Consider the following 19,485-nt stretch of genomic DNA (forward strand, 5'->3'; position numbering starts at 1 on the left):
TTTGAGTGTTAAGTACCATAGGGATGTTTTCTAGATAACTTATATCACATAAAAGTAAGTATCTCTTAAATTAATTTAATCCAACTACATAATTTCAAAAAAAACTTTTCTGACCAAACTTTGTGTTTGATTTTGTTAACGTTAACCATTACCATTAAAAACTTTGATAATTCTTTTTTGCAATTTTAACCAATGATTATATCTTTTTTGAAGTAGGTGCTTTCAATTTCCGGTAATCTTTATTCACTAACTGTCTAAAAAAGTAATTTCAAAATCGGGAGTTTCTTTTATTATAATTCGACATTTCCTTGTAAAAGAAAAATTACATTACTGGTACGGTTTTTTTTTTTGTTCGAAAACGGTACACAATTGTATACAACCCCAAAAGTCCCTTTTTAACTCACATATGGCCGATATGTGCTCTGGATACAACAAAAATGGCTCCGTATTGATTTCGTCGGACAATTCGGTCGAACAAACAACAACATCACGCTACTGCACTTGCCTCCCTTAAAAGGTTTTTTTTTCTATTTCTTTTTTTCTTTAATTTTTTTAGTCGGGTGGAAGAAGTCAATGCAGAAGTTTACACAACGCCAAAACTTTACAAGTGTCGTCCCATTCTTCTTATCTGCAAAAGTTTAAAATCATATCCTTGGGCTACACGTTTGGCCATATCCTGCGTCCATTCTTCTTTCTTTCCCAGTGACTAAAAATGAAGAAAAAACACACACATATACACAGACATAAACTATAAAGAACCTACACGAAAAAGAATCATCGAGTGCACAAGCGATTTCCCGCCCATTCAACAGACAGAAAATGCGCCAACAAAATTTCGACCACTCTTCTCTTCTTCTAGATGCTGTAGTGAATATATAGTGTGCTCCACCAAAGCCCCATTCAGATCCAACAGCTTCAGTGTTGTTATTCCTTCTGGCCAAAGAATTGTTTGTGAGAGCATACTTCGGTCTGGGAAATGACCACCAGCAATTCGAATTATTTGTGGATATACACTCTGCGAAGTTCGGTTCGCCTTCTTCTCCTTATTGCTAGCTAGTTCGTCCTCTTCCCAAACCAGGATGCTGCTAGAAATGAAACGAAACTTTGGTCATTTATTAAGATGAACGGTTCAGGGCATCTTATCCCCTATCACAACCATACCCCCAGCAGAGTGCATTCGAAAGCCAAACACAACCAGAAAACAAGGATTGCGCTCACACATGCACAGGCACACATTATATTCTTATAGAAGAAAACTCGGAAAATTTACTTGGATTAATTCCAAAGAAAAACTTTGTCGCATTCTCACATCGTTCGTCGTATTAGTTGCAGGACACAAAATATATACGAAAATGAGGAGAACAAAAAAAAATAAGAAGCCAAAAAAAAAAAAAAACCATGAAAAGACTAAAGGATCAAGCCAAAGGATATGTACCAAAATGGATGGTAGTATAGAAGTGAAGAAGAAACTTAACTTATATATCCTTTTGTGTTGCAGAAATTTCCATTACTTCCTCTCTTTCACTGGAAAACTTTTTTACTCAAACCATGTGTGTGAGTGTGTGTGTGTGTGTGATTGTTAACTGCGGTTGAATTGTTGTACATATAAATTATACATACTTACACAAACTCGTACATATATGTATGATGCAGCCTTTTGCTGAAAAACTTCTATACGATATCCCCCGTCAGGAGCCAAAAAACAAACTTGAATCCGTATAAAGATCCTTGCGGCCAGATATAACAACTTTTTCACCCAAAAATTGCAATAGAATCCCATGTGGAATTTTTAATGAGTCGGTAAGAGTTGCCTGCTTTATTGTTGCCATATATTGCTGAAAGGTGTCAATAAAAAGGATCTTAACTATGTACACACATACATTTGTATGAGGAACATTTTAATTTGGATTACAATTAAAGTTACGGCAGTGTGTCGGAATGGGAGTTTGAGAAATCGCTTTGGGAAGTGTCGAAACTTAACAACTAGTTGCTTCGCAGTGTGTGAAATCAAATTTCAAATGTTGAGAGAGAAATGAAAAGTTTCAATTTCCTGAAGGGGTTTTTTTATTTTTGGTTACCTATTCGAAGGATGAAGGATGATCAATATTCCAAGTTTGTTAATGAAGTTTTACATTGCTACTATGTTAATTAGAAACCATATTTATTTGAGTTAGGTAAGTATTTTGAAGTATAGTATAACAAACATATTGTTAATTCTATTTTCAGTTGCAAACAGTGTTCTTTTGCTTGAAATTGTGCATCTACTTAAATTCAAGTATTTTTTTGTTACTTGGCTGACGGATAAAAGGTTTTGAACATAATTTCAGAGTACATATATTATGTCTTTCACGGTAACAGTCTTCAACTTGCCTTCGACTTAAACATCTAGATCAACAACTACATTTGCTACTACATTCAAGTTATAAGCATCTGCAAGTGTCACTTCTACTTTCTTGACTTGCTTTGGTTAAATTTCTTAATTCCATGAGCTATGTGAATAGCACCTGCCTCCCGTTGCGTCTTGTAAGAGTTTTGTTTTATAATGAGTGAGTCTCCTGTTGTTGAGACTTGGTATCGCAAAGCTTTCCAACCCCATGATCATTCAACATAGTTAGGTAAAAGTGACAGAACTGGGCAAACACATAGAGCATGCTGAACTGGTTCCGTATTTAGCTGCAAGACGCTTACTCTTTCTCCATCTAGATAAGATTTCTTTAAATCGTCTTATTTTAGCTTATAGTCCAAGATCCCAGGGCCGCCAGACATTACTTATTTTCTCAAGAAAAAAATGTATGGAATTACGTAGTGCTAGGACATACTATTAGTGTATGGATACTGGCTATCTTGTGCCGACGGCCATTTTACCGGTAACAGGTGCTAAAGGTACGAAAAATACGTAATTACTTTTCTTATTTTCTCAAGGCTGATTTTTATATATGATACTCAGGGAACTAATTCAATAATTTTTGTAAGCTGCCAGACCCATCGGATGGGCCTAACACCTTGCCAGACACGCATAATAGGAATCAGCAAAGTTAGATTTTATTATATGGAGGCCTGGAAAAAAATTAATAAAATATTTTGACTTCAGGACTCGAAAGAGTATCAAGACACGCGTCGAAAACCACATTTTGCACAATCGCATCTAGAGTCATTTGGCCGCCATTTTGTTTTTTTAATAAAAATTGCAATTTTTCACATAACTCACGTATTTTTGAATCTACAGAAAAAAAACATACTGCAAACTTGAAGGTAATTTAATTTACTACAGTATATGTTAAATTACTTTTTTCGATTATACCTTCGGTTTAAGAGTTAGGGTGGTTTTTTTTTGAAACCATATTTTTGTCATATCTCTTTTATTTGAGCTTTTTTGAAAATTAATTTGAAGTAAAAGTTGTAGATCTTTTTATTACCTTCATTTATTACATTAACGGTTTTTCGATTTGACAGACCGTTTTTGATCTGTAGGAAAAAAACTTCAAAAAGGTTGCAATTTTTTAATATAGGAAAAAGGTTCTAGTACAGGGTAATTTACATCAGATGTAACAAGAACTTAGGCGTGTAGGTTGCACTCAGACAAGAAAAAAATCGTATAACTAACACTGCCAGACCAATTACGACAGCCATTTTTTTTGCCAGACATCTTAAAGCTTTGAAAAAAATAGTTTAACTTTACTTATTTTCTCAAGCTTCATTTTTATACATGATACTCATCAGGGAACTAATTCATTATGAGTTTAAAGGTAGGTATTTTTTTTTAATAATGTAGTAATTATTGGTATTATTAAGCGTAAACATTTTACTTCAATACTACGGAAGACCCATCAGATTTTATTAATAACAAATCTACCGAAGCTTTGTTATAAAACTCCTTTACAAACAAGCTCACGCTGGCGCTGATACATATAGCGAGCATTTGTGCGTGTCTGGCAAGGTGTCAGGCCCATGCGATGGTCTGGCAGCTAACAAAATAATTTTATTGAATTAGTTCCCTGAGTATCATGTATAAAAACCATATGGAACTTTGCAAAAAGTTTGCTCTTGGGATAAGGATCCATAAAGTTCTTTAAAATATTGTTGGTGAAAGGTTGTTTTTTTTTTATGAATTGAGTTATGTGTTAGAAAGGTATCAAAACAGCTGACATAAATTTTGTTTATTTTTTAAACTTGGGAAAAAAGTTTCGTTTGTGATAAGAACTGAGAATTTAAAGAGTCTACAAAATTATCTTAAGTGAAAGGGTGTTTTTTTTTTTTTTTTGAAGAAATGAGGAAATTCGGAATTAGTAACAAAAAAAAAACTGGGACAAAAATGGTACCAAAGTAAAAATTGATTTAAATATTTCATTTACAGTAAAACCCGGATAAGTACCTCACCTTAAATGCACTATTTTGACAGGCACTAAAGCGGGTAAGGTACTTACAAGAACCCGCGTAAGTGCTCATAGGCACTTATCTCTATATTTATTACATAATAAAAAAAAAAAATATGTTTGATTACTAAAAACATAATCTTCACAAAACAAAATTACTTTGAAAGTTCAAAATAGCTAACTAGTTAATTTCTACCTTTAGTAGAATTTTTGAATTTAAAGCGGTTTAGGAAACGAAGTTTTTCTTACAGTTCAAACTTGTTTCAAATGTGTACTTAAAGAATTTTTTGCAAGTAAATTCAACTATAAGTATTTGAAAAGCCAGGCAATTAAGCGGGGAAGGCAGTTAAGCGAAAGGCACTTATCCGGGTTTTACTGTATAACAAAAACTAAGATTCTAAGCCAGTCTATAAAAATATTTTACGTGAAAGGGTGTTTTTTTTTTTTGGGAGATAATGAAAATCCGCGTTAAGTCCAATTAAATCAATGGTATAAAAGGTACACTTACGTAATTTATTATAAATTTTGTCTTTGCCATGGGAATAACGAATTAAATACGTCTATAAATTGTTCTTCATGTGAAAGGGTGTTTTTTCAGGTGTAGAAAAAAACGTGGGCTTATTGGAAAAACTAAGTAATAGTAGTGGTACCCTATTGAAATTCAGCAATTATGTTACTTTTGACATTGGAAAGAGGAATCTCAAGTGTCTATAAGAATATCATGGTTAAAAGGGTGTTTTTTTTTTAAGTGAAAACTAAATTAATGTACCACCCTAATGAAATTTGCTAAAAGCACTTACGATAGAAAGCAAAAATAAAGAGTTTTCATAAAAAAAATTTTTGTTAAAGGGTGTTTTTTTTTCGAAATGATAGTAAAATCTGTAATTGGTTCCAAAAAGCCAATGACTAGCATTAAACTCCTAACAACTCAAGTATAAACGTTCAATTTGTCATCGAAGCCAAAAATAATTACAAGTTTCATACAGACGAAGCTTCCAAATTTGATTGATGAATATTGAAAACCACTGAAATTACAGCTTCTTTCAGAAACCCTTTTCTGACTAAAAAATTCTGACATCATCAGCATCGATGATGTGAGCAATTAGTTTTTTTTTTATCTTCTTTATGTGAAACATAATTTTTAAAAAAATTGCTTTTGACATTTTGCCCCTTTTTTCACATAATTTTCTTCACTTTTTTTGCAGAAAAACTTTATCTGTGTCTGTCTGCAAAAATTCAAAAAAAAAAAAGAAGCAAAAAAAGAACAATTTCGCAAGCAAAACTTCTTTAGTCTACTTATACGACTGATGATGAGCTTATAGTAGGTATATGCAGATATCCAAATATCTCCAAAGATGAAAATACGCCACTCAGCCTAGGTTTTGAAAAGCCATTGCTGTTGCTGCTCTTGACGCTCATTGTAAACGAGACCAAAAAGCACCCTTCTTCGTCCTCAAATACAGTACCATACCACACCCTGCCAGACTGCACGCCTTTTCTCCTATACTTGAAAGAAAAAGATGTGGGAACATTTTCGTAAACTTTCACAATTATTCAAATTGAAAAAATTTCAAAAAGACATTAGTGTCAACAAGGCATAGCCTTACGAAATGAGAAACTGGAGAGATATAAATGCGATAGGAGGGGTCGAGTCGAGGAGTCTCTGGGTAAAAAAAAATCAAGCAAAAAATAAACTTTCTCCATCTTCCTTGACACGCAGGAGTGAAATCTTTTTCGGAGATTTCCCGGTTCTGCCCATCAGGATGCAAGTGGGTGTATAAAAGTACCTATAACTATGCATGGAATAAAGAGCAGAGTGCTTCCCTGACACAAACACACTGGAAGTTGTGTCATTATGAGAGCCATGGTTCATTTTCGCAGTTTTTGACTTCGACTCGGCTAGCACTGATTTTGGCTGATGATGGTGGCAGGTCTGTTGCACGCTGTGCTCTGCTCCAAAAAAAACTTTGTCCTGACAGTGTATGAAATTATATCCTTAAAACTGAATATCTTAATAAAGTCTAAAAAAAAAAAAGGGATGAAGAGGGCTAGAAATAAACCAAAAAATACCACTAAGGCACTTAGAGAGAAAAGTACACCCTCAAACCAAAAATCCCAAAGAAAAATCAGACAATGGCATCAATTTGGTCCTCAAAGTGCCGACTGAATTTAAATTTTAATTCTAATAACTCTCCGCAATAACACTTTTGCATCCTGGATGATGAAGGAATCTAAAGAAGTCTGTAAGAATCTAGAACTCCATTAAGGTGCAATCTCACTTAAGGGAAAACGGCGTCGTTATAGCACCGCATAGGCTGGTATTGTGTCAATAATTAGCGGTTCGGCGAAATACGCCAAATTCCAACCAAAAAAATAAAGGAGAAGAAGAATTATTTCGGCTCTTCCGCAAATATGAAATAATTTGACTCGACGGCACTTAATTAAACGCCCCCCGGATTTGAATCACAAACCCTTTTCTCTGTGCCTTAAAGCATTTTCTGCTGCCGCGATTTAATGCGAGAGTTAAAGAAAAGTTGAATTTGGCACAAGCAAAAAGAAAAGGACGAGAGAGAGAGGAAGTGAATTCTTGAATTCATTATCCCCAAAACGACTTACATGGAAGGCTCTGAATAACTCAGGAGTGTAATAAACATTTTTCTCAAAAAAGTGATAAGATCAAAGTGCTTGGTGTTGTTGGTTGTGCCTGTTTGCTGTATGCCAAAGAAAAACGAAGGAACTTGTAGAGACTAAGGCGGGGCGCGGAGTGAAACGAAAGACGCTTCTCTGTCGGCTTTATTTTATCGATATTAATTTTGTGTTTTTTGGTTGTTTTAATGTTAATCGCTTGGTGCTTACGCAATATCAGAGCAATTAAAATCTTATATGTGGAGTTGTTAATTACAGACAGTTGGATTTTTGTTTATATACTCAAAGCACATAACATTTAAAAAGGTATATGTATGTACTTGATGTCCTCTCTTATGTTTGTTGAACAAGGCCACAAATCAATTAGAGAGAAGTACAACATATTAAGATAAAAATAAGAAATGGCAGGGGTGTGACAAGTTGGTGGTCGTTATGTCTGAGATTTAAGTTTTTAATTACATTTAATTAAGGATTTATTTTAATCATTTAATAAATCAATGCTTTCGTTTCGAATTAGTATGTCGTTTGGGGAATTTCAGCATAATACCTTATACTTATGTAGAGGTTTAAAATTATAGAAACCCTATGTCATTTTTGAGCGTTTTGGTGGTACTCGTACTTTAATAGGAGTTTTTCTTTTTTAAGCTCAGAAAAAGAGTTCTGAAACGAGTCCGAGAACATCAACTAAACAATGGAGAACATCAATTAAACACAATGGAACACTTAGCTGTCATATTTGACATTCGTCAAAACTTAACTAAGAGTTTTAATCTAAAACTAACACTCTTTTTCTGCAAAGTTATTCACAGGTTTGCTTTACTCGTGACAAAGCATGTTGCGTCCGTGAAACTAACTCATTTGATATTTAGTGCAATGAAAATAATACATTGTTTAACGTTTGGAAAAAAAGGAACTTATATTAATTTAGTTAAATTTGTTTTAAGACCTTCAATAACAAATTTTAACAAATCGAATACAAAATTCTTGCGAATGGAAATTTTTGCCACCATCTACTATAACAACTTATGATTTATAAGTTTATCATTCGAAAGTCAGATGTTATTATTGGCCGGAGTGGCTAAAAAGATGGAATGGGGACTGATCAGGTGGCATAAACTTGATTTAAAACGCATGTCCTTTTCAGGGCCGCCGCCGCTATCATATGTGCGAAATGTGTTTCGCACAAGGGCGCCAACCGCCTAGGGGCGGAAAATTAAGAGATCGATCCAACTCAATTTATAGAGCATGCTCCAAGTCTACGGAAAAAAAACAATTGTTTTCATTATCCTAATCCAACGTGTTTACATTTGGCGGTTCACTACGTAGTGCTCACACACAATCTACTAAAAACCTGTACCTATATTTTGTTTGACATAACTGAAAAACGTAAACAAACCACCTTTAAAACGGAAAAGAACAGCAAAAATACACAGTTCAGAAAATCACCGACAAGGGCGCAGATGAAAGAAGAAAAAAGAATGTTTTGTGTCTCTAAGTAAAGTATTCACCAAGCGCTCACTCAAGTAGCACAAAAGTCTAAAATACACCAAAATATTTGGAGTATTTTTTGCACTTTCGTGATATACATTTTGAACATAAAAAATTATACCGATTTTCGGTGTATAAATAGCACTAGTGGTATAAAAAACGATTTAGTTTTTGGTGAAAAACCATTTCTTTGAGTTTGAAAATCGCACAATAAATCTATGCGTAAAAATCACCATTAAAATTATTTTGATTTAGAATCTGAACCGCAGTTTATTTTTTCAGCCTCAAACAGTTTTATGAATTAAAACTTGCACCATTTCTTATGAAATAAATGAAAATGAATTTTTATTCACTTCCATAATAAGGCCATAAGAAAATAATGTATAAATACGAATTTGAGTGCCTAATTTGAAAACGAAGCACATTCTGTCTACTAATTTATGATACTACCCCGTCTAAAAAACGAGCATCTCGAAAATTTCAATGAATTATTTTATATACCATTTTTATATACCATTTTGGTTGCTTTCAGAATGGAATCATTTTATACACCATTAATGGGATATTATAAAAACAACTGAAATCGGTGCATATTTTGCACGCGAATTTTAAAAGAAATGTTGAAATTTTGCACCGAAAAGACAATGGTATAATTTTTACACCATACTTTTTTTTTTACAAATATACCATTTTTTTTTCAATTTGCTCAATTTTACACTAAAATTTATGAATGTACACCAATTTATACACCAGTGTGCTACTTGAGCATATCTTTATGAACGCTCATAACGGCTCTAGTTTTTGTAAAAAAAAAAAAACGCGTTGAATTATGCAAAAATATTTTAAAAACTGTTTTCATTCAATTAACAATTCGTTTATCACATTTTTATTAAGTAAAAAATTAATTTAATTTTTCCATCCCCCTTGCATCCATTTTGTTTACATTTTATTCTGAGAAATTTACTCATGAGGTTCAAAGCGCAAAATTGATTGTTTTTACAAAAATCGTAATCGTCAGTTAGACTTTCAGAAGAATAAATGTCAATATAAAAAAAAACTTTTATTCCTAGAAATACCTAATAGTCCAGTAATTTTAGGTTTTATCTGCGGAAAAATTCTTACTAGGCTGAATTTTGGTATACAGCTTAATGACGGCTTTGTTATGAAGATGTGAAAAATCGACATTGATATCGTGTCCGCGTTAAGAGATATAGGGGTCAAAAGGTCACAAAAACTGGTTTTTCACGATTTTCAGCTAAACGGTAAGTCTTATCAAAAAATATTCAATGCAAGAATTGTAGACCAGATTATTATATATAAAAAGTGTCATGACACTTTTTTTCCTAATACCCACCGTTTCTTAGGTATAACGATTCAAAAAGTTGAAGTTTAGTTGTAATCGTCATAATCCTATTCCTGAAAAAAAAAACTCCTAACTGAAAAGTTCCTGAAATTTCATTATTTTTTTAGCTTGAATTTCGTTCCTCAACTGTTAAGAATATGGGGAAACCAAAAAAAAATGGAAATTTTCGCCATTTTTCCGATTGGGGCCCTTCTCCCGAAACCATTTCCCTGGAAATTTTTGTTTAGAATATGTCTGAAAATATACAGGGTGTGCAATAGAGAATGGACAAAACGGCTTATAGCTACACTTATGATTGTTCTAAAAACAGATAGAAAAAAGTTCTATCGCAACCCGTTCATAAAATATTGGCTTTTTTTCGTTCAGTGTATTTTAAATTTTATCATTTTATGTTTTCGTTCACTGCAACCACGAATGAACGAATTTTATTTATTTCTTTTTTTTATAATTTTCTACAATAATTGTATGAGTACATAAACGCTTTAAAAACTGCACAGATATTGCACATTTTCGTAAAAAAATTTTTGAAATCTGTTTTTTGATGCAAAATGTAAAAAAAGGATTTTATGAAAAATTTTAAACACCTGTAGTATAAAATAAATCTATAGAAACCTAGGTGGCCAACTTTCTTAAAAATATTCCCCTTAGACGAGAATATTTTTAAGAAAGTTGGATTTATTTTATACCACAAGTGTTTGAAATTTTTCATAAAATACTTTTTTTACATTTTGCATCGAAAAACTGATTTAAAATTTTTTTAAGGAAAATGTGCAATAGCTTCGAAAATTTTAAAGTGTTTATGTACTCATCCAATTATTGTAGAAAATTATAAAAAAAAGAAATAAATAAAATTCATTCATTCGTGGTTGTAGTGAACGAAAACATAAAATGATGATTAAATTTAAAATACACTGAAATACAAAACCGCATACCTACGAGATATGTATACCTAATTATAGAAATTCTTTTGTGACTTTTTTTGCTTTTCATAAAAAGAAACCACATGAAAAAGTTAATTATTAATTACAAAAAATTAATTATTTTAAATAGTTAATCTTGCTGAATATACAAATATACAAATCACCGACGGCATATCGGTCTAGCATAAACCGACGGGAAAGCGTCAAAACATATTTTCATTGCCAAAATTGGGATCGCATGAAAGATGACACACACATCATGGTTATCCTAGCTGTTATCAACTTGAGGAGGTAAACTATGAGCTATGAAAAAACTTACGTCAATCTTTGGACCCACCCACTATGCGATGTTTTTTTTTTTTTATTTTCCTTTACAAATTAAAAAAAAGATACCATATTGTATTGAACAAAAAATATTTATTGAAACTGAAAAAAATGGCATTGCAAAAATTTATTGCAATTGTTTGGATTAAACAAAAAAAATATTGATTGCAACAAAAAATATTTTGCATTAAAAATAATTTTTAACGACTTCCAAAAAGGAGGAGGTATTCAATTTTTCTTTTTTTTTTACCTCATAACTTTGGACTGAGTCAACCAATTTTGATAATTCTATAGAAACTATGAAAAAAACCAAAAAACACCCAGTTTTAATCCATGGAAGTCGGTTTTGTTTTTTTTTTTTTTGATAAAAATGATTATATTATATATACAACTTAAGAATATTTGTGTTTAAAAATAAAATTTTAAGTTCAAATAAAAATATTCTGCATAAAAAAAATAAATTAAAAAAAACTTACAGGATTTTTTAGATATTTTTTTTGAAAAAAAAAATGAAAAATTTAAATTTCACAGCAAAAAGCACTTTCTATAAGTTTAATAACTTTCAACAGAATGTTAAAAGTCTAAGTTTGAACAGGTTCGGGTAGTAAAAATAATTCGAGGGGGGTTTATATATATTTATTTTTAATAATTTAATATTTTGCATTAAAAAAATGTAATTGGAACTGAAAAATATTTGCTTTGAAAATAAAATTTTTATTGCAACTAAAAATATTTTGCATTAGAAAAAAAAAAATGTTATTTCAAATTAAAAATATTTTCTGCATTGAAATAGAACTCAATGCAAAATGTATGCATCAAATATTTTTTTAATGCAAATATTTTTCAGCTGCAATAAAAATTTTTTAATGCAACTTTTTTTCTCGATTGCAATAAATATTTTTTTAGTAAAATTTTTTGTATTTGCAATTTTTAATAGATAACACAGCCACACAAAAAAAAATATAAAAGTTTTGACCTGGGGTTGCGACTAGGTTTTTCATAAAGTTTTTCGGTCGCTTAAACCGAATCCGAAGTCCGTTTTGCCCCAATCACGTCAGGTTTTCGAGATAACCTCAAAAAATGTCACGAAAACAAAAATTTTTTTCTCTGATTTGGATGTGCGAATATGTTAATCATATAGTTTTTGGATCGCTGAATCCAGATTCGGAGTCAATTTCGCCCTATCACGTCAGGTTTTTGAAAAATCTTCAAAAAATGTTTAAACTAAAAAAAAAAAATTCTTACCTGACATTTGTTGAGGATATCTCAAAAACCTGACGCGATACGGTTAAATAGACTTCGGATTCGGTCTTAGCAACCCAAAAACTATATGAAAAACTTAGTCGCAACCCCAGGTAAGAAATTTTGTTTTTTTGGTTTTGGCATTTTTTTTATGATATCTCAGAAAACTGAAGTGATAGGGCAAAATTGACTTCGAATCTTAATTCAGCGATTCAAAAACTATATGATTAACATATTCGCACATCCAGATCAGAGAAAAAAATCTTTTTTTTTCGTGACATTTTTTGAGGTTATTTCGAAAACCTGGACGTGATGGGGCAAAACGGACTTCGGATTCGGTTTCAGCGACCCAAAAACTATATGAAAAATCTAGTCGCAACCCCAGGTCAGAACTTTTATTTTTTTTTTGTGGCTGTGTAATTTTACAACCCTTGTAGGTATAAATTCAAAACATTTAACAATAACAACACTCGCATTCATACTTTTAAAATAACAATATTTTTCTTTTAAATCAACAATCAGGTACGATCATCTCAAAAACTATGTTTAAATAAGTATACAAAACCGCTTTGAGTTTTTGGGGGGATTATTGACCCCATCATCAGAACCCCTCCCATATTCAAAGCCTTTTGTTCTTGGTCATTTTACTTCACACATCTTTACCATTTTAATATGTTGTTGTTGTCCTTTTTGAAGAAATATTTCATAATCATCCTTTATCCGATATTATTAGGTAAGTATAGACTTTTTTGGTACACTTTAATTGAAAAGTTTGATTAATGTGTGTGGTGAATATAATTTGTTGCTTAAAATTTCTATGAAAAATAATAGCTATATGAGAAATTATATATTTTTTTAAATTATTATTATCTTTAAGTATAAATAAATAAATAAATGTTTTAATGGAAATTGGTGAATAATGTTAAACATTGTTGGATAACAATAGTATAAGTTTTACAAGTTTGGTTTTTCACGATAAAAGTAAACAATAGTTTGAAAATAAATATCAGACTACAAAAAAGTGCAAGTTTTTGAGGAAAGTTAACCAGTGTTTGTATTTATTTGCATAATAATTTAAATAAAAAACAAATATTTGCATTAAAATAAAAAATATTTATTGCAACTAAAAATATTTTGCATAAAAAAAAATATTGATACTGAAAAATATTTGCATTGAAAATAATATTTTATTGTAAATAAAAATTTTAAATTATCTGCATAAAAAAAAATAAATTCAATGAAAAATGTGTCCTTAAATACTTTTTTACTTGCGATATAGGTACTATATGTATATCAAATTATGCATTCGTACAAAAAAAAAGTTGAGATAACATTTTTCCATGTTTTTTTTCATACACCGATTTTAATATTTTATTTTGAAAAATCAAATTTTCGAAAACGGGACATTGGATTTTTTTGAAATTTTAGTTTTAGATATTGATCAGTGATTTCTACAAAATAGCATATAAGTTTGTTTTTTTTTAAACTTTTTTTTCCAAAAAATTATTTATAAAAAATTAGTTTTTTTAAAAACGGCTCTAACGATTTTGAAAATTTTTTTCTGAAAATTCAGCTTAACCCTCTGCCGGCATACGTGGTCTTAGAAAAGTGTCTTTATAAGGATGAAAATACAATTTTTTGGAATTGTGAATACAGTATTCGAACTCCTCGGAAAATTCTTCATCAATTTCATAAATGATTCTCCATAAAATAGTGAGACCGAAAAAAAATTCTAGCGCCATGAAAAAGTATAAACCAAATTCGCAAAAAAGAGGTGTGCCTACAGAGGGTTAATATATCAAATAAAACTGCATACCCTCTGTCTAGAACAGTTCAAAACTAGATCTTCTCCACCTGCTTTTGAATTAGAACGTCTTAGAACCATATTTCTGACAATATTAAATGTACATGTACATGTTGTTGTAGCTTCTCAAAGCTGACAAGACTTGCTGTCAAATATTTATTGTCAATTGATTTTATTTTATTTCAAATGTGTGGCGTTTTCGATTGGTTTCACTCAAGAATTTATTCATTCTGAAACCCAATGGAACAAGTCAAATCGCTTCCACTCAATTCTGTTCTTTTTTATTTGCCTGAAATTTCAAATGTCAAATATTTGTATTATTGGGCACGTTCAGGAAATATTAGGGACTAGATATTTAGGCAACGTCATTTTCTGAACGGAAATTTGAGTAAATTGACTAAATTATTTTGGATGTGATGCTATTGTCAAATTTCAAAATTTACTTAAGTATTTTACTGATCGCATGGGGAAGACACTAAATTTCACTTAACTTTAATGAATAAATAATATTAATTATAATTAATAATTCACTTTTTACTCGTTTTTCACAGAAATAAATTTAATTTTGCTAAATTATTTCTTTAATTCAAAACAATCTGCTGTCATGTTGACAAAAAAAACTTTCCTATATTTTTAGGGAAAATTTTCTTGCCTAACTTTCCAGTTAGCTTTCCAATAAAATTACCTAAATTGGAAAGATTTTTTTTGACAGCTGACCAATCAGAGACCGAGAAATTACCTAAATATTTAGTGCCTAACGTTTCTGAACCTGCCCATTTTTTTTTCTTGCAAACGATAACTTTCGTCGTTGGCGTTAGAGTTGGAAAATTATGAATTATTATTCAATCAATTTTTGATTTGTAATTAATTTAAATTTTAGAAAACAATAAATTATTGTTGAATGAAAAACAAAAAAACATTGATTGAGTGTTTTTTTTTTTTTTTACATGTGAGTGAATTCTGATTTGAATTCTGTTTAAAAATCAAGAAGATAAATTTCTATCCTGAGAAGCGTTCTGCCTGTCATATTCATGCGAATAAAACGCTTTCAGAAGGCTTCTGAATGATTCCGGACGCTTCCGGAGAGCCAATCGAAAACGACATTATTGTGTCAATTAATTTTTGTTTAATATTTTAAAAAGTTTTATTAGACATACAATTTTTTTTACATTTAAATTTTTTGTTTGCTTTTAAATTTTTTTTAGGAACAAAATGTCAACATATCACAAAAAAAAAAGGTTGGGAGACCCTGGCTTAAATTAATTATCAAAATAAAAATAATGTAGAATAGGTAGAGGTACATATAACTAGTTCAAAGTTTACGGCATCATTTATTAAATTTTGTGCATAAGTCGCCTTCTGTCGTTTTGGGTTATTGCCACATAACAGCAGATATTAAAAAAAAAAAAAAAATTTAATTCAACTATAGGAATGTAATTTGTAGTTATGTAAAGCGATTGAAATCCTTTGATTTTAAACATCCACGAGTTAAAAAAAAATGAAAACAAATTATTATTTTTCCATATTGAAGAACCATCACCTTATGATTGGAGATCTCTTAGGTAAGTCGCTTGTTTTTATGTTATTTATTTTAATTATTGGTTATTGTCTTCGCTATAGTGATGAATTGACTGTTAATTACATTGTTAGTTAAGTTACAATTCACTGAAAATAATTCGTTCAGGAAAATGAATTCAATATTGATTTAGCCATAAAAATTGCTTGTAATTAAAGCAGATTTTAATAAAAAAAATACCCACAAATAGTAAATTAAACAAATGCATGTGAAAATTTATTGCAAATTAAAGATTAGCATTGAAAAAAATTTTACTGCAAAATACAAATATTTTGCGTAAGTATAGGCGTAAAAAATTTTATTGCGGTAAATTCAAATTGTAAATTCAAATTGTGAAAATAATCGATGCAAAATGTGTGCATTAAATATTTTTTTAATATTCGTCGAATTTCTTACAATTTTTGACTATTTGACCATACATTAGCGATTAGATTTATACCTATTTAAACTAAATATTAAAGCTAATCAAACGCCTAAATAGACAAAATTGTGGGAACGAAATTCTACGAATATTAAAAAAAAAAATAATTAATGCACACATTTTGCATTGAATTTATTTTTTTTTTTTATTTGCAAAAACATTTATTCACAAAACTGCCCAAAATAAATACAAAATATTTTTATTTAAACAAAACCATACAAAAAATGTATGCAAATGCAAAGCCACTTTTTTCAAATAGTGACCACTTTGTGAAATTGTCAATGATATTTTTAATTGTTTTCTTTTAATGTTTGTCTTTTATGTAGAACGATCTTAATTTTAACTACCATACAAAAATCTATCCAAATTCTTAGAAAAAATATATTTTGGTAATTGGTATATTTGTAAAAGCTTAAGTTTTTACAATAAAGGTACATTACATTTTTTGATTTTGTGCTCCCAAAAATCGATTGCTAGACACCTCTAGAATATACACACCAAATATGAGCTCTTTTATTAATGCGAAGGTCCTACGCTTCGCAATTTTCCATTTTTACATCAAGCTTCTACTAACAAAAATAAATTTTTTATAAATCGACTTTTTAGCAAATTTCTTTACATATTCTTGTAGAAAATTGAACGCTCTACAAAAAAAGGCCTGATACACTTTTTTCGTTTACCTAACCGTTTAAAAGATATTTGAGGTCCTAAAATCGAGAAAATCTTTAAATAATCGTTTTTTTGTTCTTAATTTTCTAACAAATTAAAAAATTATAGTAAATCAAACGAACAAGACATATTCTTGTAGGAAATAGATTGTTCCACAAAAAAGGTCTTTTTACCTTTTTTCATTAATCTAACCATTCTAAAGATATTCGAGGTCAAAGTTAAAAAAAAATTATAAAAACATTTTTTGCTTTTCAAAATTTTTTAATTCACTGAAAAGTAAATCAAAACCGTAAAAACAGTTTTTTAAAAACTAAAAAATACGATTTTTTTCAACTCAAGTTTCTAACAAAAATAGTGTGAAATGGTCTGAATGAGAACGTTCATGTTTTTATAACAGTTTGTCATTATTAAAATAAAAAAAAAAAATACAGCATTTAAACGACGGAAAATAGTGTCAATATAATTAATGACATTTTGTGTTAAATATTTTTTGTCAATTATTTTTAGGTACCTACTTTCTTTCAAACTTATAAGATCAAAATTTTTAACGATCTAGTTAAAGCAGACTGATTTTTAACTTAGTAAATTACTTAAATAGCTTTAGCATTTAACTAGATCGTTCAAAATTTTGCGCAATTGTGTTTACTTATTTTCTTTGAACAATTTAAATTTTTGTTTTGTTTTAACATTTAAAATTTCTATCTGGTTTTGATTTTTTTTAGTCACAAAATGTCAACATTATGCCAAAAAAGGTTGGCAAAGCCTGGCTAAAATTATTATCAAAATAAAAAATAATATAGAATAGATAGAAAGGTATGTATATTGTATATGTACAATCATGCTTTAAAAAAAGTTATCTCAACTTTACACACATTAAAAAAGAAAGAAAAAAACAACTGGTACCCGCTCTGGGCCTATGGCTTTGCTTCTGCAATACTTGCCTCATTAAGCGAAATGTTCAAAATTATTGTACCTATAAGCTGCAACTAAAGTTGAAGTTTGATTATAACTTTAAAATTTTTATAACTTCAATTTCAAGTTTTTTTTTTCAAAATTTAATCAACGTTGACCACATTACAGTTTTTTCCTTCAGAGTATGGAATTTATTTCGAAAAAAAATCTTTTTCTATCAAAAGATAAACATTGTTCAAAAAGCATCAGAGAATAATTTCAAAATTGTAGAAACCGGTTTTGAGACAAGTATCTATTACATGTCTGGTGCACTTCACTTAAGAAAAACATTGAATTTTCGTTACAACGATGTTTTCAAGAAAGATGTTCTTTTTTTATTTTCGAAATATCGAACCACCGATGTTTTTTTACGATGTTCGCATTTGCTAATAATAATATCATGTTTCTCAATTGTACGAAAATGGAAGGTGTCAAATTAGCCTTTGGACTTGACCAATTCAGCTTTAATAAACAGTGCTGAGCTTTGGAGAATGAGCCACTTTTCATTCTCAACACTTCAATTCAAGTGACATATTTGAAAATCTTTATTTTTTCAGAGAATAAAGGGGTCGAATGACAACTTGAATTTTGGTCTAATTTTCACTCTCCTATTTAAAATCACCGTTAAAAAAATGATAAAACTATTAAATTGCTTACAAACTTTAAAATTCCCCGTTTCAACTTTATTGGGCTTTTGACTTTTTTTCTCAATATTTTTCATTTTCATTCTCCGGGGAATGTGATAAAAACCAAAAGCGTTCCTAATACTGCGTGGAAATTTGATTTTTTGTTATTTGTTGGAAATTTTCCGTTCGTGACTTGGCCTTACATTTATCGCAATGACTTAGGTAATACACTCTAGTGTCGATTTTTTTTTTTTTATTTTGTTCAAATAAGTTTTTGAATTTTTAATCTATAGAACTTGAGTAGTTTTTGAATGAATAAGTTATAGTTATTCAAATGTGCTTGTTGCTACCGCCCCTAAAATTTATTTGTTTATTGCGCATTTTTAGAGACGTGACCTTTCAAAGCAAAAGTTACTTTATAAAATAAAAAATGGTACAAATTAAAAGTTATTTGTATAGAAGATTAGCGTATTTCTTCTTAAACCAAAATATTAAAGGACTTTTTTGCGTTCGCTGAAAGAGCGTTGTGTTGCCACTTTCAAAAAATTTGCGCAAAATAAAGTAGATAACAAAATTTCGCAGTAGATTTTGGAGTGAACACAGTGTCCCGTTTTGATCAACTTTTTTCATTGGGAACACCTGAGACTTACCTGAGAATTTTTCTTACTATGTCTGGGGTGCTAGCCGCCCATGGATTCTTGCTGTAAAGGCCTTAAGTAAATTAAATCGCAATTTTGTAATGAAAATTGAACAACAAATAATAAATGTAAATTTTTTTCGAATCAAAAAAACTGAGTAAAACAAATAGAAAATCTACTGACATACAAAAAACTCCATATTCACCTTTAGGGTTTTTTTCATTTTTTTTTTTCAAGTGACTTGTGAACCCTCTAAAACTTCTTTGATCGATCGGAAAATTTTTTGCAGTTATTTAAGTTCCAAATGGCACCCATCCTGGCTATGTATTTAAAAAAGTAAGACCACTTTTTTTACTCCACCCTAGCGTACACATCATTGGGGCAGCAACATAAAATTTAATCTAAAAAAAAATATTACCTCAGAGGTCCCAAAGAAATAAATTT

General features: G+C 30.1%; 1 long non-coding RNA gene across 1 annotated transcript; it reads right to left on the minus strand.

The window, feature by feature from the left end:
- Nucleotides 1–345: 345 nt before the first annotated feature.
- LOC129910863 (uncharacterized) lies at nt 346–19,232 on the minus strand. Its single transcript, XR_008771559.1, has 3 exons — nt 19,054–19,232; nt 764–1,085; nt 346–706 (listed from the first exon to the last, which is right to left on the minus strand). It is a non-coding gene; the product is annotated as an uncharacterized LOC129910863 (long non-coding RNA).
- Between the last annotated feature and the right edge of the window lie 253 nt (nt 19,233–19,485).

The sequence above is a fragment of the Episyrphus balteatus genome, chromosome 2 (genome assembly GCF_945859705.1).
Source record: "Episyrphus balteatus chromosome 2, idEpiBalt1.1, whole genome shotgun sequence".
In the NCBI taxonomy this organism is placed as follows: Eukaryota; Metazoa; Arthropoda; class Insecta; order Diptera; family Syrphidae; genus Episyrphus; species Episyrphus balteatus.